This window comes from Echinops telfairi, unplaced genomic scaffold (genome assembly GCF_000313985.2).
Source record: "Echinops telfairi isolate 266 unplaced genomic scaffold, ASM31398v2 ScPeMD7_25;HRSCAF=90, whole genome shotgun sequence".
Taxonomy (NCBI): Eukaryota; Metazoa; Chordata; class Mammalia; order Afrosoricida; family Tenrecidae; genus Echinops; species Echinops telfairi.
Genome location: NW_022103922.1, coordinates 12,597,669 through 12,621,732, shown reverse-complemented (window position 1 = coordinate 12,621,732; position 24,064 = coordinate 12,597,669).

Genomic DNA, 24,064 nt, shown 5'->3' with positions numbered 1-24,064 from the left:
GTACTCATGTCATTGGTCTGGCCTCTGATGAAAGATTTGCAACTCACAAGTTTCTGCTGCGTTCTCACCTCACAAAGGATCCGCTCCATCTCTGCCTCTAATCTGTGTCTTCCCTCTTGCTCGCCTGCCCAGTCTCAATAGTTCTTTCAATTATGAATGCAGGAAGAAATAATATTCATATTTCCAGTGTCATGGCTTATCAACCATAGAGCCTACAAATATCTTATATCACATGAAAATTGTAAATATAGAATTTTATAGACGTTATAATATTAATTATAGTATATACATTTATTAAAATATTATTTCGTTCACCTTGCTAAAAAGCTAGGGAAGCTTTCACAGCCGTAACTATATGCTGAAATATAATGGGCTAATAAATAAATACACATGTTAGTAAGATGTGTTTCCTTTTATATATATTTTTTCTCCCTTAAACCCATTATTCTAAGAAGATATCTATAGGTTTGACTTTATAGGATTACTAAATTGTCCCTTGCCATAAAGAAGGTTAAGAAATATTCCCTTAGATGAAATTACTCTGTTTAAAACAGAGAAGGCGAGAGTTGTTTGCATAATTGATGTGTCTGACAGATCCAAAATGGATAGACTTTTTAATCTCCTATTATAGATTATCTTTCCAGGCAAAAATTGGAAGAAACATGTTAGAATGACAAATGTGTAGACCTGTAAAAAGAGAGAAATTAAGAATAGTCCAGTATCTGGAATAGTCTAGTATCTGGAATGATGAACAGACATAGAGGTCAGAAATTACCCAAAGGAATTTAATAACGGACAACCAAGACATAAGGACAGATTTAATGCAATTGATAGATATGTAGTGACTTCAGGAAACTAGGAATGGCAAGATAAAATCATAGCCTCATTTGAAAAATAAAACTTCAGAAATTGTAAATCCATTAATTTAGTCAGTCTGGGTTCTGAATATCAAGAAGTCATGCAGGAATAAGTGAATGCTGGGGTAGGTTCAGCCTTACACTGAGAATGAGAATATCTGTTTAGCAAAGTTAGACCATTAATTCTCAGAAGACTGGGAAGTCCCAAATTAAATCCCTAGATTCTAGGTCCTGGAAATTTGTCGAGTCCAACGGACAGACGGTAGTACAGGCAGTGATTGAAAATGAATGTACACATTTAGAGCTGACTGCTCATATTCGGTTTCAGTTTAGCACAGCTCCAGAAACCTCCCTGGAAAAGAAGGTTTGAGAGGTGGAGCTGCTGCAAGGAACATATTAAAAAATCCATTTCCTGGAAGTGAAACACTGACTCCATTTGTGTTATTACCATATTCTTAAATGAACATCATGCACCAGGTATTTTTGTAAACACTACCTTCCCCCCGCCCCCCAGAAACATGCATACAAAACTACGTTTCACAGGAAAGGGGTGAGAAAGATCAGTTTCTCTGCTTCTGTAAAGAAAACTCTCAATGACAGCTTTACTCTGTTATGTAGACCAAGCATGAGACAACTCCACCATCACCACAATGAACATCTACCCAACAAAAACTTGCCCTAACGCTTGACAGGAGTTGAAAGCTTTCTCTTTCACTGTGGAGTGGGTGCTGGTTGTAAACTGCTGATGTGACTAGCAGGCCAACATAGAACCATTACATCATTGAAGCTTCTTTTTGGGGAAACGTTTTACTCCGTATTGATAGCTTTATTTTCGGAATTTGCATGTGTAATCTCACTGCTCTGTTGTCTCCATGGTTACTGATGCATAGCTGCCTCCTTCATCTATTGAGGATTTCTTGGGTGTGATAAAATGCTTTTCTCTTTGGGAATTCCCAGATTTTCTTTTTAACACTGTCTTTTTGCTTTGGCAGTTTGATAAGTATAGTCTGGTTCACCCGGTGTGTGGTTTGTTCGGCTTCTTTGAAGCATAAACCCATGCATTTCTTCAAACTGGGGAAGTTGTCAGTTATTATCAGTATTGATTTTCCTGTTCCTCGTGCTCTCTCCTGTCCTGGGACTCCTCATGTATGTTTGCACGTTTGCCTTCTCCTAGAATTCTTCATGATTCTGTTCACTTTCCTTAACTTGTTTGTTTTTCATATTGAATCATCTTACTATACCTATATACATACTCTTATTTTTGCTGATATTTATTTTCTGCTCCTGGCACTTGCTAGTGATGTTTACATCTCAGTTACATTTTTCAACTTCATAAGTTTTCATTTTTTAACATAGATTCCTGCCTCTTGATTGATGTTTCCGATTTGGTGACATGCTTTTCACCTACTTCCTCTACATCTCTAGAGATAGATTCCTTTACTTCTTTTGAAATATTTATAATATCTAATTTTAAAGTATTTTTATGTTAAAGCACATCTTTAGATTTTCTCAGTGATAATTTAATTCACTGCTTTTTCTTGCTACATAAAGGCCATTTTTTGCATGTCTAAAAGTGTTTATGGGAAATATGACATTTAAATAGTGTAATGCTATTTTTGGAAACCTTCTTCCCATCTTCCCATTTAGTACTTGTTGCTTTTTGGGGTGCAGTTGTTTAATGTGACTTGGTTTGCTTCTGCTGTCTCATTGTTCCTGGGGGGGAAAAGTGTGTTTTCTTTGTTCTGAACAAGAATTAAAATTTCTGCTTATTTTGTTGTTGTTTTCAGGTGACTCTGAGTCCGTTCATGTGTATAATGAGTCTATATGCAACGGAATTAAGCAATGTATGTTCTTGCATCATCCTCATAATTGCTATATTTTTGCCCATTGCTGTAGACACTGTATTGATGGATTTCATTAAAGGTTTTATTTTTTGACAACCTTCTATTTTACTAATCATGATGATTCTATTCATAAAATGGCCCCTCATGTTTAAAGTACAGGAATGAAATCTCACCATTCTTGCTTCTATAGCGCATATTGGCTTTACATCATCCAAGATAGATGACTTTGTTCATCTCACAGTTCATTGTACTGCCCATGCTATTTACCAACCCCACAATTCAAATGTATAAATCCTTCTCCAGTCTTCCCCATTTATTGTCCACCTGTCATATACACATGAGGCAATTGAAAGAATCAGGATGTGGGTTAGGCACACCTAAATAAACAAGCTGACATGTTTGCTCTTCAACGCTGTATAGTCTTTTGCACAAAAGACTTTTGTGCAAATTTTGTCTTTTGCACAAAAATTTTTGAATGCAATATGTTACTTTATTCCTTGATTGAGACTTTCATGGGCATTGATTTTGGATTCGAGTAAAATGAAATTCTTGAAAGCTTCAATATTGTATCTGCTTATTATGATGTTACCTATTGGTCCAATACAATATGATTAATCTCCCATCCAAGTAAAAGTCTGAGCAAGACAATTTTAAAAATGGTTTCTGTTGATCATCACTAGTGAGCAGTCAGAAATTCAAGCCATATTCAGAAGAGGACATGTCAGGAAATATATCATTGCTGATGTCAAATAGATCTTGGCCGAATAAAGATAATACCAAAAATGGGTTTTATTGTGTTTTAGTAAGTATGCAAAGATATCAAAATGTAAGAATCATAATACACTAGAGATAGCACTGTGAAAAAGAATTCAAGAACACATCAGTATCCTCATGTGGCACCTGCTCATATACTAAGAGGCAAGGGTTTAAAATCAACAAAGCTATTTGTTACAGGTCTATATTTAACCACACTTTCAAATTGTGTGCTGAGCAAATCAAAGAAACCAGACTTTATGAAGAAGAACCCGGCATCAGGATTGAAGCAAAAGACTCATTAACAGTCTATAATATGCAGATGACACAACTTTTTTTTGCTAAAAACTAGGGACTTCAAACACTTGTTATTGAAGATCAAAGGCTTCAGTTCTCAGTCTGAATTACAATAACTATCTTATTGGACAGCTAATGATTCGACAGAAAATTTTTAATGTTTGACCCAATAATGTCTTCCAGCCTTCATTTGGAGACTCTAATTAAGCATTGGGATATACTTCCCATGTTCCAAGAGATAATTTTCTTTTCTCTCTAAGCTTCACTTTGAAAGAGTCCCAAGTTCTGCCAGCGTGAGAGATTAGGGCCTTCTCATGTATATCAATCTGCAAAACTTTCCAATGTCCCTCAGGATTATATAAATGATTTTTTAGGCTCTCTGTGAAACTCTCACCCTTTGGATTTTGTTTTCAAAGCTTTCTCATTCATTTATCATTTGGCACAAATAGTAAAGTAATCTTCAGAAACTGAAGATATGATTGCAACGTGAAACTTCCCAAACTAAACCCAAAACAATAGAAAACAGTTGACATTCACCAATTATGAATACATACTTTAAAATCCCCTGTATCTATGTGTGAAATTTTCATTTGAAAACTCACTAAGACTTATCCAAGCTTTATTTTTTCAGTATTCCTACTAATATTCCAATTAAATTGCATGATAAAATACTTATTTAAAATACTCCTTTACAGGTATGCTTATAGTTAAAAGGAATATCTTCTGTGTTTTGTTGTTGTTGTTGTAAAGGTTCTGACAATGTGTTAATCATTATATGCATGATCCTTTAAATTTAAAGGGAAAACAGGAGAGGAAAAACAAAACAAAAAACAAACTCAAAATGGAGCTTGATCTGATTAGAAGTAGTTAATTTTAAAATTAACTACACACCACATTAACTATTGGCTTCTATATTACTTTACTGTATAATTTCAACTTTATATCCAAATGGAATTATTTTTAGTGGATTTGTTTTTTCTTGTTATTTTTTCTTAAGACTATGTATGTGCAGACTCTTTCTTGGAATGGAGGACATAATACAATGTTTGCCTTCGTGAGTGATACTATCCCATTGGAGCACAGGAACAATCCATGGATGCCACATACATGGATACCTACAATTGAACCTGGATTGTGGGCTCTAGAACAAAGCTTGAACTTCTTCTTTCAGTATGATTGGCTCTTGATCATATGCTGCCTTCTAAAATGGTAGAATGTTGAGTAGGTCTTTTCACTACAGTGACTCTGTGTATTCTTTCCATCTGTTTTGGATGCTGTGATAGCTAAGTTTTATTGTGCCAACCTGGCCAATGAACACATGTGGGATTAATTGAAGAACAGTCTAATTGAAGGGCAGAGAGATAAATGGCCCCATGAGCCTCACCTTTCTTTTCTCTAGTTCTCCAGTGGTCGTACAGCAGTGTGCAGCTGCTGTAGCTAGTTCTCTGCCTTAGATGGCAAGGCTCAAGCTGTGTAACATTCCTGAGGAGAAGCCATAGGGACCTATCCCAGTGCAGCCCTGGGTGCTGGAGAAGCCGCGTGGAGACCCCTGCCAGCACTGAGATGCTTACACACTCACTGACTCGGCTTTCCTCCTGCAGTCGGCGTCATTGCATGTGTTTTGTGAGATGGAGGAGGACTTTGTAGACATAAGGGGTAATGACGGACTTATGGGCTTAGCACTTGGTTGGGATATTTTCTAATGTACACTTACCCTTTATCTAAAACTCTCTCATAAAATATGAGTTTCTCTGGATTTGTTTTCTCTAGTCTACACAGACTAACACAGATGCATTCAGTAGTGTACCTATAGACTCCTCCAGTACTACAGTTCAAGACTTGATTGTTTTCTTTGGTTCTTTCAGTTTAAGACAAGCTGAGCTTGCTCTTACTTTTTGATTTTCTAACTGTAGGTCTTTGCAATGTTTCATTATAATATTTTATATTGTTTTCTTTTTCACTATAGTAAAGGATAAAAAATTAAGTAGAGAGTTTTAAATCAAATGTTAATTTTATTCCTCGTTCCAGCAGGCTTTGGCTTGGCTCATGTAGCTTAGTGATAAGTTTTGAAATTGCAAAGTATGAGTGGCTGCCTATGGTTTTATGTTTATTTTGTTTCTTTGTTTGAAATTTTATTGTCAAATTGTCACCCCCTAAATTTCCTTAAGAAGTTTATGATCCACTAGCAAATTAAAAAAAATTTTTTTAGAAAAACATTTTATTGAGGGCTCCTAAAGCTCTTGTAACAATCCATACATCAATTGTATCAAGCACATTTGTACATAAGTTGCCATCATTATTTTCTAGACATTTATATTGAGCCCTTGATGTCATCTTCTCTCCCTGCGCGCCCCCCCCCACCCCCCACCATGGCCCCTTGATAAATTATTATTTAAAAAAAATCATTTTATTGGGGGCTCGTATTCTTATCACAATCCATACATCCATCCATTGTGTCAAGCACATATGTACATTTGTTGCCATCATCATTCTCAAAACACTTGCTTTCTACTTGAGCCCTTAATATTGGCTCCCCATTTTTCCCCTCCCTCCCTACTCCCCCCTCCCTCATGAACCCTTGATAATTCACAAACCATTATTATTTTGTCATATGTTACACTGTCCGATGTCTCCCCCCACCCTCTTCTCTGCTGTCCATCCTCCAGGGAGGAGGCTATACATAGATTCTTTTAATTGGTTCCCCCTTTCCACCCCACATTCCCTCCACTCTCTAAGCATCACCACTCTCACCACTGATCCTGTAGGGGTCATCTGTCCTGGATTCACTGTATTTCTAGCTGCTATCTGTACCAGTGTACATCCTCTGGTCTAGCCAGATCTGTAAGGTAGAATTGGGATCATGATAGTGGGATGGGGAGGAAGCATTTAAGAACCAGAGGAAAACTATATGTTTCATCACTGCTACCCTGCACCCTGACTGGCTCATCTCCTCCCCACAACCCTTCAGTAAGGGGGTGTCCAGTCACCTAGCAATGGGCCTTGAGTCTTCCGTCTACACTCACCCTCATTCAAAATGATATGATTCTTTGTTCTTTGATGCTTGATACCTGATCCCTTGGACAGCTTGTGGTCACACAGGCTGGTGTGCTTCTTCCATGTGGGCTTTGTTGCTTCTGAGCTAGATGGCCGCTTGTTTATCTTCAAGCCTTTAAGATCCCAGACATATATCCCTTGATAGGTGGGTACCATCAGCTTTCTTCACCACCTTTGCTTATGCACACATTTATCTTCAGTGATTATATCAGGAAGGTGGGCACCCACTGATAAGATTTTTTTGTTCTTTGATGTCTGATAATTGGTCCTATCTACACCTTTTGGTCAGAGGCTGGTGTGCTTCTTCCATGTGGGCTTTGATGCTTGTCAGCTAGATGGCTGCTTGTTTATCTTCAAGCCTTTAAGACCCCAGACACTATATTTTTTGATAGCCGGACACCATCAGCTTTCTTCACCACGTTTGCTTATGCACACATTTTTCTTCAGCAATTGTGTCGGGACGGTGTGCATCATGGAATGCCAATTTAATAGAACAATGTGTTCTTGCATTGAGGAAGTATTGAGTGGAGGCTCAATGTCCATTTGCTGCCTTAATACTAAACCTATAAATATATACATGTAGATCTATTTCCCCACCCTCCTATATAAATATATTTACATATGTACATGCCGGTATTTAGACCTCTATAAATACCCTTTGTCACCTAGTTCTTTCCTGTTTCCTTTTACTTTCCTCTTGTCCCACCATCATGCTCAGCCCTCACTTGGGCCTCAGTAATTTCTCTCAGTTACACTGCCTTTGCTGAATCCCTACCAGGCCTCTCACACCCTCCTTGCCACTGATTTTGGATCACTTGTTGCTTCCCTGCCTCTGGGTTTGTCAGCACCACCTCCTTACCCCCACCTCCCCCTCTCCTGTGTCCCCCGGAACCATTGATCCCATTGTTTTCTCCTCCAGACTATTCATCCAGACTGTATTATCCAGATAGATCTGTAGAGATAATAATATGCACCGTAAATCCAGCCATAGCAAGATAGACAATGAATGAGAACACAATGATGACAACAAAAAAGAAAACCAATGACCCATTAAAAAATTAATTAATTAAAAGAAAACAATTTTAAAGAAAAACCTGTAAATAGATCAAGGTTTGATTTTTGACCTCTAGGCATGTTCTTCAGTCTGGTCCAATGGGGTGCCATGCTCTTGCCCCAGAGTCTGTCCTATGTGCTCCCTCAGGGCTACATGCTCTGCTCCCCTGGTTGCTCTGCCACACGCCTTAAGTGATTTGCCTCAGTGTCGCGGGGTCAGTCCGGGCCAGTCGCGACACTGTCTCCAGTGTTGTCCCCCTTAGGGCACTGGGCCAGCAAGGGACGGCACGCCTTGTAGTGGGATCAGCCATATGGTCCACTCTGTGCATTGGCTGTTCAGAGCGGGGATATAGTCCTCCAGGCCTGGTGGGCCAGAATGTGCTCCACTCTCTCTTCCTCCCCCTTCATTTGCTCCCATTTTCTCTGATCAGGCATGCCCCTCCCCTCCCCTAGCTGCAGTTTTACTACCATCCTCTAAAGTAAATTCTTCTGGGGAGAAGGGCAGTTGTCCATATAGCTGGTATGGGGACCGAGTCCTCAGGCCCCTCCACTGGTTCCCCACTCCTTGCCGGCACGCTGCATTCGTCTGGCACTGGCTTTAAGTTTGGTCCCTCTTTCCCTGTGGAGACACAAACAATATCCTCCCCTTAGGTGGGTCAGTGCCCTATTCCCCAGTCACATATCTTTTTTTGTCTTTCCCTTTTCCTCCCCCCACCTTTTTTTAGTTGGCTACCATATGTACCACTGGATTTGGTCTGGCCTGTGCCATACTACCTGTACCTCACCCCTGGAGTGTTTGTATACAGTAGCTTTTTCCCTGTGCCCCTTTTAGCTTTACTTTTCTGTTCATTTATATTATATAAATAATTATATATATAACTATATATATATAACTATATATATAAAACTATATATATATAAATATATGTGAACTTACCTCAGCGGACTCATGTTATGCTTGTTCTTTTGTGCTTGGCTTACTTCACTTAGCATAATTTCCGCCAGTTCTTCCCATGCAGCAACATGCTTCATGCATTCATCACTGCTTTTTAGCGATGCATAGTACTCCATTATATGTATGTACCACAGCTTTATAATCCATTCGTCTGTTGATGGAAATTTGGGCTGTTTGCCAGCTCCTTGCGAATGTGAACTGTGCCACAATGAACATTGGAGCACAGATATCTGGCCATGGTTTGTTTCTTGCCTCTTCTGGGTAGATGCCCAGTAGGGGGATTGCTGGGTCATATGGTAGCTCAATTTCCATCTGTTTTAGAAATTGCCAAATCGATTTCCAGAGTGGCTGTACATACCTACAGGTCCACCTGCAGGATCCACTAGCAAATTTTACTAAAAAATAAAGCTAAGTGATCATGTTGAATCCGCATATCAATTTGGGATGATTTTTCTTTTTATTTAGGTGTTAGCTCTTATTTTAAAAGGTGTATTAAAAACTTACCTAATTGAACACAATGAGTTGATCATGTTTAACAAAGTAAGAAAAATGTCTTAGGCAATATAAAACTATGTAATGAAAAAGTCTATTTGGTCTTTTTATAAAGATAGATTTAGCTTGATCATAAAATGAAATAGAAATAAACTTTAAACGGAAATTCTTTAAAGACTGAATTATTTGTCCTTTAATTTTTATCAAATTATACATTTCATAACCTTTAAAATGTATTACCTTTGTCTTCTACTACCATTAATAGCCACTCTTTTAACAACTGACATACAATCAAGGCTTGGGGGGAATATTTAGTAAAATATAATGGAACAGATTATCATGCTCCCATTTTTTTTCCATAGGCTTACAGCTCACTCAATTCATGGGGGCGGGGGGGTGGGGTGCATTACTGTGTTTATAAATTTGTCAGCCCTCACACCGTTTGCAGTTCAGTTTTAATCACTTCTAAAGTAAGGTTTTTGTTTACGAGTCTTTAGAAATTAATCATTGTCATTGCAGTGTTAAGAGTAAAAATAATAAGACATTGATGAAGTGGCTACAATTTGTGCAGAGTGTCTAAAAATTAGATTATGCAGAACCAAATCTAAAGCTTTACTGTGCGACTGCAGTAAGCTCTTTTCTGAGTTCCAATGGAAAAAATTCTCTTCAAGAAGGAAATTAATTCCTCTTACAAATACAAAGCACAAGAAATAAATCCATGGTTATAGAATTAATAGAAAGCTCTTTGAACGTTCACTAGATACTCTGCTATCTATGACAAGAAAACTCTCAGAAAGATAATAATTAAATTATTCAGATTCCTGTAGTTGACATATATCATTAATGCCATCCACAGCATATATCTAATAATTAATTTGTCAGAGTTGTGTTAGGAATCCAGAGAAATGAAACATTATTGTTAGCTAAAGCACAACAAATAAGTATAAACAAATATAATGCTAAAAGTGGAAAATAAAACATAAAAACACTGAACAGATTGACATAGATACCATTCCCTTGTTGTAGTTTCTGATCATAGGTAACTTGTGATCTTAATCACAATCCAGTGAGGTTGGTTGTTTTTTCTGCTCCAATTTGCAGATGAGTGAATTGAAAAAGATACAGTAGGCAACTTGCCCAAGGTCCTGGACCCAGGAAGTAGAGGAGACGTGATGTGAAGTGTAACTTTAAATCCATCACCCTAGGTTGCCAGTCGTTGGAGAAAAATCCACTTGAGATGTAATATTTCTTCCAGTGGCAAGCATTTATTCTTTTACTAACTTAATATGCATATATTGGTCATATTCTATATATACCCATAATCAATTGGGACGTGGAAATTTAAAAAAAAAGTTTGCAGCCCAGTAAAACCCACTTGCAAGTTTATTATTATTCATAGATAGACTACAAGACAGGCTAGAACTGCTCAATATGTTATCTCTATGGAAGCTGATTGCCACAACTTTTTCCCATGAAGCAGTTGGTGGATTAGGATCATTGATCATTTGGTTAACAGGTGAGCACTTAAATGCTGTGCTACTAGGATTCAGGTTGCTCAGTCTGAGATCTAGTGTGGGGTGGGTATAACCACATGTGGTTAAGTTGATTCTGCCTCACAGCAGCCATCGAGCACAGACTAGACCTGCCCCACAGGGTTTCTGAAGCAGGTATCTTGTGTGAAGTACACTAAATTATCTTTGTCCTGCAGGACAACTGGTGCGTTTAATTAACTTTAATACCAATGACGCTTGAGTAGTTTTGTATCATCAACTTTCTAATAGATGTTGATTTTTGACTGACATATTGTTATAGCTCAGAACTGAATATATATTTACAGTTACATCAAGAAAGTGGCTCAGATAGTTGTAGAAGCAGGCAAATCCAAATCTGGCCAGGTCCCAAGTCCAAAGGTAAGACATTAGGCTAGAAGCTTCTCCTGACTCATATTGCTTCAAGGAATCAGTGAATACAATTTGGAAGGAAGGCAACAAGCTCATGAGTGCAGAATGAATCCAACGTCATCCAGGCTGATGAGCTCCTGAACTGGTAGGCACCAGAGCAGCCCATTGGCTCAAGTACAAAGAGCCAGCGAAATATGAAACAGATACAGAATCCAGACCTAGTAGTACTAAGTAGGAAAGATTTCCCACCGTGTCCATTTACATGGGAAGCAGGCCATACCCTTGAGACAATTAATTGCATCAGGACTGTGACCTGAATAAGGGTCTTGATTCCACCTGATCTTTTCCGATCATAGAGACTTACGATTGGTTGTACACATACTGCTTTCGCTCTGTTCATGGGGGATGACTAGGTGTCGACTTTCAGACCACTGAGAATACAGATCCAACCAAATTGACACAAACCTCTAACTATAACATTGTTTATCATTGTAACTCAATAAAAGAAGGGTGTGGATGCTTTTTAGCATGGTGTACTTAACCTTTGAAGTGGTGGCAGAAGAGTTCAAAATTATGGAACTGAGGGAAGCTTTGGAGATAGAGTTTAGCTGGGTATAAGGAAAGTTGGTGTCTATCACTTCAGCATAGGCCTCATGTTCCAGGGAAAGTGTGGGTAACTAAGAAGCATCCTACCCACCAACGACAAGGGGTAAGAAAATTAAAACTGAATCCAAGGTGGACAGTCAGTGTAGTAGTTATATAATCATTTGTCAATTTGAGAGGAGTAAGAATGAAGGGGTGGAGTCATCAGATCATAGCCAAGGAGGCCTCTTTGTGGGCATGGCCTTCTCCTGAGGATTCTGGGAACTCCAGGAGGTATACCTCTTTGGAGGCAGGAGACACACTCTCTCTGCTCACTCCCTGGGAAGACATTGCAGCTGACAAGACACATGGAGCTACATTAGTGCCCTGAGCTGGGGGAGCCAGGTGGAGAATCCTATCAGTGCTGAGATGCTTACACCACCACTGGATCCAAAAGACTCTCACTGTTCTGTGATCTTACTGCATTCGGCATCATTGCATGTGTTTTATGAGTCTGAAGAAGACTTTATAGATTGGTATCAGACATACGGACCAATATTGGACTCCTGGACTTGATCCGGACTGGGCTGGGATGTTTCTATAATGTACAATTACTCTTTATATAAAGCTCTTTCATATGAACATCTGGATTTGTTTCTCTAGTCTACCAGGACTAATACAACCAGATACAGAAAACAAAGAAAACAGAACAAGGATGTGGCAAAACCAAAAAGATCCTCTCATCTAAATATCTGTACCAGATGACAAAGCTTTGACTGCAAATCATCAATTCATTACTTATTTTCAATAAGTACATACAGTTTTAACTTTGAAATTGAGTACCTGATAGCAAGGACAAAATAGCAGTGTCTGTCTGTATAATGAATTACTTCAAATTATATATAGTAAAATGCTAGACAGAAACTCATGCTGACTACAATTAGTATGTCATCTTTTGTCTTAACATTTAATCAGTCATAATTAGAATAGCATACACTGCCCTTTATGCTCTTTTAAATACCTCACCAGTTTTCCTACAATATCATTGCTTCTTTCAAGAAGTTTCAGAAGTCATTGCAACTATGCATAATTCCTCTCTTCAAACTGAACTCATGAAGTGCAGCATTTAAATTGGTAGTACATGCATCATTTTTCATGGTCGCTTTAGGATTAAATCTCTCCACATGGTGCCTTAAGAAATATTGCCTACTCTGCTTCAAGGTTATAGGGTAGACATTGGGAGATGAGAATTCTGCAAGAGTGACTGAAAAATAGGTAAAAATATGATGTTTTTAGCTGGTGGTGTATTCCGGCTGCTCATCAAAGGATGAAGAGACAGTAACATGGTTTTCCCAAGGCAGGTGAGGATAAACCATGCTTCCTGGCAGAAAGAAGCTAATGTTTTGAGATTAAAAAGTTTTATTGTATGGGTATAAATGAGAGTTACCACTATGTGGTAATCTTCCAACATTGCTGAAATGGTAGAACTCCCAGAGGCACATAGAAAAATACACACAGAACAGCCTTTAGCAAAATGTTCGTGCCCCAGGGCAAAGAGAAGACCCTTTACCACTTTATTCGTTTATATGGTCACCATAACAGTGAACAGACTGTAAAAAAATCACTGCCATTGAATCCTTTCAACTTGTAGTGAGCCTATAGGAAGTAGTCGAACAGTCTCATTGGGTTTCTAAGACTGTACATCTTGTTAGAAGCCGATGGCCTCCTCTGTCTCCTCTGGAGCGGAAGATGGATTTGAACTCCAAATGCTTCTGTTAGCAGCCCAACATTACCCTCCTGCACCACGCACCCCAAAAAATGAAAAACGAAAAACAAACTTACTGCCAACGTCTCATGGTTGACTCACATCCTCTTCCTGTGGGTTTCTGAGACGGCACTGTTTACTGCCATGGAAATCCCAGTCTCCTTTCAAGGACCGACTGGTAGCTTTAAGCTGCTGACCACACAGACCACAGCCCAAAGTGTAACAGCTGCACCACAAGGGCTCCTTTGAACTAGAGACTCATCATAGCAGAAATTATTTCCTCATGGTTCTGGAAGCTAGCAGTCACATGAAGATGTTGGCAGACCCATGGTAGCTGGGGAAAACTCCATTGGAAGCTCTTTACTTTTCCCTGCTCTGGATGGTAGGTAACCCTTGGTGATCCCTGCCTCCAGCTACATCCATTTCATCTTAGTCTCCGTGGACACACAACCTTGTTCACTGTGTCCATGTGCATTCAGATCTTCTCTTCATATAAGGACATCAATCATGGGATTTAAATTTCATCCTAAACCAATGGCATTTCCTTTTAAATTGATTAGTTTTTAAAAAACCTTTGCTTTTAAATAAGGCCACACTCAAAGATACTAGGGCTTAGAACTGCAATATGTATTTTGGGAGGGCACAATTCATTCCATGAAGTATGAATATGCTGTGTGCATGTATGCACAACTGAACATGAGCACACACATGTAAATCATCACTCATGACCTCAGAATAAAGAAATAAATAGGCAATGCAGAGAAGAGTCATATTAATAAAGGAGAATATTGGCTTCCCAAATACTTACGAACAGAAAACATTCTAACGGATTTCAATAATGATTTAAAGTATTGAATTATGCAAGAAGAACTAGAAATAAAGGATCAGGGACATGTAAAAGTAGACCGCACTAGATTACGAATATAGTCAAATACTCGTTTTATTTCATTGTGTGACCTTATGATATGACTATGAAGCCTTCTTCATTACAGAAGTGGAGCTTGTTGGCCCGCTTCTTCAGTTTGAGTTGGCTTAACATCTAGAGCAGAGTAGTCATGGCGTTGTGTCAGGTTTGAGTCATGGCCTCCAGACATCGTGCAGGTTGCTATTCTTAAACTTAAGATGCTGACACATGACGAGGCCTTGGCCCAGTATACCCTATCATGAGACTCAGAAACCAAACTAAACTCACTGTCATAAGGTCGATCGCAGGCCAATACAGAGACCACTAGACCTCCTATAATACCTAGAGTGATTATTAAAAATATATACAATGTGATATACTCAAAAACTATAAGTATAAAATAAACGATTTTTAAAAAGTTCAAATAACCTAGAGGAAGACAAGAAAAGAGGAGAAAAAGAAGAAAGACAAGAACAAAAAGAAAATTCATAATAATATGAAAAATGCAAGTCCTAATATAAAAATAATTTTAAATGCTACACATGCTAATGTTCTAAGTTTTCTATATATAGATGCAGATGAGTGGATTAGAAAAGAAAAGAACAAAGAAACATATCAGCCAGGTGTTGTCTACTGAGTGGCTGTCATGTAAATCTATGATGAGCCCCTCCCTGGCATGCGACAGGCCCTATCAGAGGGATAAGGGAGGTGGATGGGAAAGACAACACAGCAGAGGGAAAGGGGGAAAACACGTCTGGGGGAATCACAAACTCTTGTCTGTTGGTTGAAACAGAAGGAGAACCAACCCCCAGGTGGGGGAAGAATGACCAAGAATGCCTTTGGGGGACGCCAGGTGGGGAGTGATTCGGTGGCATACAGTGAACGGGCCACACTGATCTCGGAAGTCTAGGGGCATCTCAGGGAACTAGGCTGGGTACTATGAAATGTTGGGTCACTGAATCCTGGATCTCTGGGTTGCATAGCATGTCCAGAGGCGACAACAGTAAGATTCAAGCGGGAACACCGCTGGGTGAGCCAGACCTTACCTCAGACACGTTTGTCACCTGAGGACTTCAGTTGGAAAACACGTGGTGTCTGAGGAAGCAGTCAAATTTTGGTAAGTGACAATCCAGGTCCTGCTTCATCAACACCCTTTAGGCTGTATTAAAATATGGATCATTTCAGAAATTCGGTGACACACATTCTGTTTCATTTTGTTTATGCTTGTTCATACTAGGGTGTCTCTCCGAGATGCCAAGTCATTGGGGGGTCACCCTATGGAAGTTGTGCTACATGTTTTTTTCTGGTTTTTCAGTAAATGAAACCCAAGGTAATTGAGTCTATAGGGTCAGCCACTAGAACAAGGGTATAGGGAGTTCGGGGGCAGAGTATAAGGGAGGCGGGGGAAGTAAAGGGGAGTTAATATCAAGGAGACCAGGAAGGAAAAGTACAAGGGGGTACTCCACCCCCATAAAAACGGTGAAAAGCTTGACTGGGCTGAGCTTTCCTAGTGCTCATGTTCCTCACTATTCAAGAAGCCAGCAACTCTCTCTGAGCGAGTGCACCCATTGGTGTCACCTGAGAAGGTTCTCTCTGGTCACGGTGGATGCTTTTTCTTAAAAGCAGCTTGGCTCAAGAAAAATGCTGCAGAAACTGTTGTAATAGTGAATACAGCTTATGAGGCCAGCACTATGGGAAAAGCTCAAGTGTACAACTGGTTTCCTCTTTTCAAAAAAATGTGAAATGTTGATTGATTGATGGCAAACCTCCTTCTGGACATCCATCAACTTCCCGAAAGGATGAAAATGTCCGCTCCTAGTGCATCAAGTTAATCAAACTTTCTATTTACAGGTTCTGAAATGATTGTGTAACACTGTGTGACAGGGGAAAAAGGCCTGATTTATGGCAGACCTGGAGGACTGGTTTTGCCACCACCACAATGCACCTGTTCTTGCAACCATCTTAGTGTGCCAGTTTTGGGCAAAAAAACAGCATGCCTCTCTTGCCTCACACACCTGACTCACCTGAACCATCCTCTGGGTGACTTCTTGTTGTTTCCACAAATGAAGACGGACATAAAAGGGCAATGATTTGATGACATAGAAGAGATGAAGGAAAAACAAGGGAGGTGCTGTCAGCCATCAAAACATGAGTTTCAAAATTGTTTCCAAGAATGAAATTACAGATTTGACAAATGTATTAAGCATAATTGAGAGAACTTTGGATGTGATAAGGTTGTTTTGTAAAAAAATTTAAATACATAGCTTTGGAAAAAATTCAGATTTTGGGGGGGTACCCCTTGTATGTTGGAAAATGGATTATAGAAGCAATTGTACAATTCTGTTTGATGAAATTAAACTATGAAATTATATGACATATGTATTAACCCCCAAGTAAAAACAAATTAAAAGAGAGGGGGAAAAATGAGTTTGGGGTTTGCACTAAATCCTATCTCCAACAGAACAACTATTAGTTCTTGCATTATGACCCTGCTTGATACTTGCCCTGTGGTCAAGAAATTAGATGAGGCCCGGCTACCACATAAAGTAGTATCTGAAGTCTTATGGAAGAGGCACACCATCATCAGTGACCAAAGGATGGTAAACCATATAATCTGAAGTCAAGAAGGGACTAGTATCAGAGCCTAAAATGTGGGAACCCAGTGAACAGAAGGCTAAGATTGACAGTGGGAGCCCAAGATAAATTTGTGGAACTATATGGAAATAAGTCCCCAGAAAACTCCCTCTCTCTACAATTAAGGGATAAGAAGAAAGTGGTTACTAAACAGAGAACTTTGGAGAAATGAGTATATAAGATCAAAGGCATAAATCTGACTGGAACAATAGATCCTCTCTCTGATGATGCTGGACCTGGTCTGGTTTTCTAATTCTAATTCTTCCATATCTTCGGTTTGTATTGTTCTGTTTCATTTTTGCTTGTCCGTAGTGGAAAGCATCTCAGAGGTGTCATGTCATTGGAGGTCACCCTCTTGACGTTGTGTTATATGTTTTTCTATTTTTCAGCATATGAAACCTAGGATGAGGAACCTAGAGAGACAGCGAGTAGAATAAGAGTTTCGGGGGAGGAGGGCACAGTGGTGGAGGGTGGAGTTAAAGGTGAGATGATGTCAAGGAGTCCATGTAGAAAAAGACTGGAAACCAATTGTGCTTGCAATTGTATAATTGTAATGCTTTATGTGATTGAACTATGGAATGATATATATATATATATATTCAACTATGAACTATGGAATGATATATATATATATATAAATATTCAACAAAGAAATCAACAAAAGAGAGCCAAGTCTAGACTATTTAAAAGAAATGCCCTTCAAATACAGGAAGTACATAGAAAACGAAAGGATGAAAAGATATACAAGAAAAATTATTAGTAAAAAGCCTACTGCTATATTAACATGTAAGAGAGTTTAGAGTAAATATAATGACTAGACACTAAGAGGGATATCTCAGAATGATAAAAGTACTAATCAACTAGGGAATTGTAGAAGTTTGCATACCAAACAATGGTGCCTGAAAGTACAAAACCGATGGGAAAAAAGTAGAAAAATCCATAATTATATTGTTTTAATATCTACCACTCAGCATTCGATGAAAATATGACATAAAATATCATGAAGTATTTTGAAGAACTCAGAAACACCATTGACCAATACAATCTAATGGACATAAATTGACACCCAGCAACAGCAGCATCCACTTTTTATTTAACTGCCCTTGCACCTAGTCACCAGGATAGCAGATATACTGGGTCATCAAGCAAAATGGCAAATATAGAAGAATTGGAAAGAAAAAGTATGACCTCAAACCATCATGGAATCCAGCTAGTAATCAGTTAACAATCTGACTATAGAAAAATCTTTAAGCATATTGAAATTCTGTATTCAAACACACACAAAGCTGAATAGCAGCAACATCGTAACATAATAATCATGGGTTGTAACTGAAGCAACGCTGAAAGATAAAGAGCACGAAATGCCTGCATTATGAATGAGCTGGATCTCAAACAGTATCCTATGATGCTAACACAAGAAAGTAGAGAAACAAAAAGTGAAATAGAAAAGCACTACTAAGAACCAATGTTCTTCAGAAGAATCAATTACATGGATAAATCTCAAGTAACTCTAGACCCAGTTCACCAATATTAATATAGTCATAAATGATATTACAACAGATTCTGAGCCATTTCAAGGATAATAAGTGAATAGTGTGAATAATTTTATCTTCACATATAGGATAATTTAGAACACATGAACCAATCCACTGGAAACTCCAAACTACCAAAACTTAGCCAATATTAAATAGGCAATCTGAATAACCTATAACCACAAAATAAATTAATTTTTTTTAAGACTTGAGAGTACTATCCAGACTCAGATGACTTCAGAGGGACATCGTATTAAATGTTTAAACCTAAATTACTACCAGTTCTACATAATATCTTGTGCAATATACATTAATAGAAAATATATGCCACCCCATTTTAGGAGGACGGTGTTACCCTGATTAAAAACAAACTAACAAAAAGTATACAAATTAAAACTCAGGAGAATATATCTCTCAAGCTTTGATTCCTAATAAAAATCTCAGGGATAAATGGCTTTTTAGTTGAGATATAACAATATACACTTTATGCATAAGTGATATTATGTACAAACTGAATGTCAAAAAGGTAAAAGAAAAAAAATAAATCCCTGTTTTTCTTAAAAAATATTTGTAACTATTGGGGGAAGAAACAGCTAAGTACAATACACATTAATGATACACACATACAGAAAAAAGTTTGCGTTAATTTAGTTTATCAACTTCATATAAAATAAAAATTATTTTAAAATATACATAACACAATGTTATTGCTGATGCTATTATCTGCCTTCCAGTCAGTGCTGATTCAAATCTGCTTTATGTAAAACAGAACAAAATCACCACCTGGTCTTGAGACATCCTCACAGTCATTGTTACATTTGAGTCCATTTTTGCAACCAGTTTGTCAATTCATCATTCAAGTTCTTTTCATTGACCTTCTTTGAACCGAGCTTAATGTTCTTCCCAGGGGACTCGTGATAACATGGCCAAAAGACATGAGATGAAGTATGAGCATCCTCATTTCCAGGGCTGATTTGTTTGGTCTCCTGGCAGTCCATGATATAGTCTTTGCACACACCATAATTCAAAGTCATAAATTTTTCTAAGGAAGATAAAACATTAGTTAACAATTTAAAGAAGCCCTGGTGATATGGTCAGATAAGCATTGCACTGCTAGCCTCAAGGTCATCAGGTCAAATCCATCAGCCGGTCCACAGGAGGATGTGAGGCTATCTACTTCTCTGAAGAGTTACAAGCTCAGAAATCCTGTGTAGAGTCGCTATGACTCAAAATTCACTTGACAGCATTGAGTCAGCATAACATGATAATGAATAATAAAACACCATTGTAAATGACTATTTTTGCATTTATCACATACATTTATTCACTAGCTATAAATAAATATAATTCCTAGTTCATTTTATAATTCATAATTCATTTTATTATATCATAAATATAACAAAATACTTCATATGACCCAATTTCTATTAATTCTAGATTATTCTAGAAAACAAAAGGTAGAAGATACTTTAAGTTGTAAAAAACAAGTACTGTAGATAAAATTGCTGTATGTGCAGAAAATAAGAAAGAGGCATATCACTATTGATCATAACCATATAATGGAAATACTGATTTTTAGTTATCTTAAACAGAAACCACCAAATTTTTTCCATACAGGGCTAGATAGTACGCATTTATCCCCTGTGGGCCAAGAGTCAAAATTGAAGGTGTGATCTATGTATGAGTCAAAATCAACAACAGGCCAGTAAGTGAATGATGCAAGTATGTCGGGGCTTCAAAGAGATCAAGGGAAAATAGAAATAAAGGGTAATGCAATTTTCCATCAGGTTTATGAAACTCCTTTATATGTATGCAACCATTTAAAATGTGACCATATGAAACTGCAAAACAAATTTTATTTCTTCTGGTATCTTTTATGTAAAAAGTAAAAGACATGTGGTTTTTTATGTATCTTTTGTAGGTAAAAGAAGAAAGAAGGAAAAGCAAAATATTAGTGAGAATAGGAGTGAATATTTTCATGTTTTGATGCTGAACTATGACTTACATTTATAATCCAATGAATAATAAGGAAGCATCTATAGTTTATGATGAGATTGACTTAAAAGGGTCGCCATCTATAATCAACTAGATAATAATGAAATAGCAAAATAGTATTCATTCTAGCAACAAAATTAGAAAGAATGAGAGAAGCAACTTCACAAAAATGTTTAAATGATATTAATAAAATAAGATAAAGCAGTCTTAGTAAATGAGACAATGTGTGGTGTTGGATAAGAAAAGAACATTTAAAAGATATTCTGTATCATTCAATAAATAAAAATGCCTAGTGAACTTTTAAGAAATACAATTAGGTCCTGAGGAAATGTCATGGCAGCACCTCTGATACTCTGGGTAAGTTAGAGAGAAGGGGAAGGCAAATCGGCATCAGCTCAAGGCTGATTGCCACAAGGAAGTGGTCTGACTGTCTCCACGTCTGATCCTTCTTCATCCTATTCTGACGCCAGCCTTTCCTTTCATAACACTCTACTCTTCTGCGTGGTTTGATAACTTATGGCAATGGCAGCATGAAACGCACAGGCTGTATTCACAATGATGGGGCTTGTTAGGGAAGCTAAAGGGTGACTGCAAGTCAGAGTCAAGCAGCATTTAAGCTATGGTCCTCTTCTTCTCAGCAGACCCTCTTTTCAACCGTGGTGGCAAACATTGCTTTTTCTGGTCTTTTATCTCTTTCTGGTCCTTAGCTTCCCAGCCACACATCCCTTTAGCCTCTGCCCTTTGTAGGCAAGTGTGACAACGCTCAGGTGCCCAAGTGTACCACACTCAGCAAGCTGGCTTCCCTTGTTTCCTGGGACAGGAAGCTTCCAGTTTGGCCTCCTATCTCTGTCTCAGACTCTCCCCTCCTCTGCTCAGCCTCTGAGTTCTCTGGTGCCTCTGCTGCCAGTCACTGTGCTCCGCTTTTTGAATGGTACTGAGATTCCTCTGTGTTCCCGCATCTGAGACGGCTCACTTTTGTACCCAATGGAATGGCAAAACTGATCAATTCTCCAGTTAGGGTCATCTGCATATTAGTAAGCTCTCACCCACCAAGCAATTTCATTTCCTCAAAGTAACTCTATACTGAGGCATACATTTCAGTGAGAATTAAGTCAAACACAGCAAGGAAGAATAAAAACAAGGAGCCATATCCTACAAACCACAAAGGGACCTGCACACCATAGTAATAAAGTAGTGTGGAATCAACACAAGTTCGTACAATAAATCAATGCCATGCAGAGATCAGAGACAGACTCTTTTATAGATGACAACTTATTGCGTGATGAATGTGGCACCATTAATCAATTAGGAAAGAACAGATTGTTCATTGGATATTTTAGGAGGGGAAAAGACTCTTTATACTGTAAAAACAACTATCAATTCTCAATCTTCTATGTAAGGGTGCACTTTACAAACATTTTTAATGGCATAATGTTAAAACTATAAAGTTAATTAAGAAAGTAAAGGATAATATCTCTGGTATAGAGGATTGGAACTGATTTATTAAATAAAACCTCACAGCTAAATTTTAAAATCAATAGAATGTCTAGGTTTCATTACAAGAGTAAGGATTTCTGTTCAATATTAGATATAATTTATCAAAGTTTATAAATCCTTGGCATTATCAGAAAGGCTATTTGTAATCTCTAATATTGATAAAAGGATAATATCCAGATAGAAATAAAAGTTATTAACAGATTATCCAGTACAGTAAATACAATGCTCATGCGAAATACAGAAGGATGTTTTACACAAAACTGACAATGAACAAGTGAGTTATGGGGACACAGAGATTCCTCGATGCATATATTATTGCTTTCTGGATTCCTGGGGGGTTTTGTTGGTGGTAGTCATGCTGCTGTTTGTTTCTTAATCTTGAAACCGTTCAGATCTCTACATTATTGGTTCGACTACATCTGTTTTAGCTAATTATAATAGTTTTATAAAAATGTGTTTGAATTCTATGAGGTGTTAACCCCCCAAAACTGGAATTGCATTGGAGTGAGCAGAGCTTTCATAGTATGCATTTTCCCTACTAGGCAGGCATCTAGCAACTCACTCTGAGTATGTGCACCCAGTGGCTTCATTTGGGAAGGTTCTCTGTGGTCACAGTGGATTTTTATAAAGTCAGTTTCACTTGAACCTTTGTTTTGTGATGGCCAATTTAAGAGAACAGCATGCTGCTGTGAAATTTTGTTTCCTGCTTGGGAGAAAGTCCACAGAAAATGTTGTGATGTTGAATACAAATTACAAGGACAACACTATGGGAAAAATTCAAGTGTAGAGTGTTCTCTCATTTCAAAAAAGATAAAATGTTGATTGATGACAAACCTCATTCTAGATGTCTGTCAACTTCCTGACTGTACAAAAATGTTGATTTGTAGTGCATTTGGGGTTCTATCCACAAGGTCAGACAGTTAATCACGCTTCCTATTTAGAGGTTCTGAAAAGATAGCATAACAGTGTGTGTCAAAAAAACTGAGATTTGTGGCAGACAGGGAACTGGTTTTGCTACCATAACAATGTACTTGCTCCTGTAGCCATCTCAGTACACCAGTTACCTACCCCACACACCTTACTCACCTGACCTTTCTCCTTGCAACTTCTTTTTGTTGCTGGGAATGAAGATGGACATTAAAGGACAGTAATTTGATGACATCCAAGAGGTAAAGAAAAATGAGGGAGGTACTGTCAGCCATCCAAACTAATGAGAAATGTTTCTCAAGAGTGGAATGACAGATTTGACAAATGCATTAAATGTAATGGAGAGTATTTTGAAGGTAAGAAGTTTGTTTTGTAAAACAAAACAAAAGATAATTAAATACATAACTTTGGAAAAAGAATGTATTTTTTATTGGGTACCTCCTCGTACTTCTTTAATGTGTATGTAAGTGAGGTTAACCTGATTCATTAGATGGGATTTGGAAAGGTATTTCATTTTCATAGATAGCTTCTTAAAGATCATTAAGATTCTGTCCATAGAAGACCACTTCCAGTTGATGTTTATCAGCCATAATTCTAGGTGAGAATGCTTTAATAGTTTTTCACATAATGTTTGGGTTGTTTGCTTTTTATGCAGTGATTATAATCCTCTGAAAATTTTGAAAGTGTACAACATGACGAGATAGAATACAGATTGAAATCCTGGTCCTAAAATGCAATATCGATGTGTTTTGGTTGAATGATAAAACCTCAGAAATAACTCTATGATGAATAGCTTTTACAATGCACCGCATAAACAGTCCTGCAGTCATTTGGCGGAGGGTTCTTAAGCCATTACATTTCCACTGTGGTCTTCCACACAGGCTAACTACCTGGTAGTTTTTGCTTTAATAGACTTATTTTGCATGTTCAAAAATTCATTAGGAAGTCTGTGTAGCAATCTAAGAACTCTTTGGAAAGTAAAAGCCTGCCCTTTAATTTGATAAATTTAATAATTAAAAATA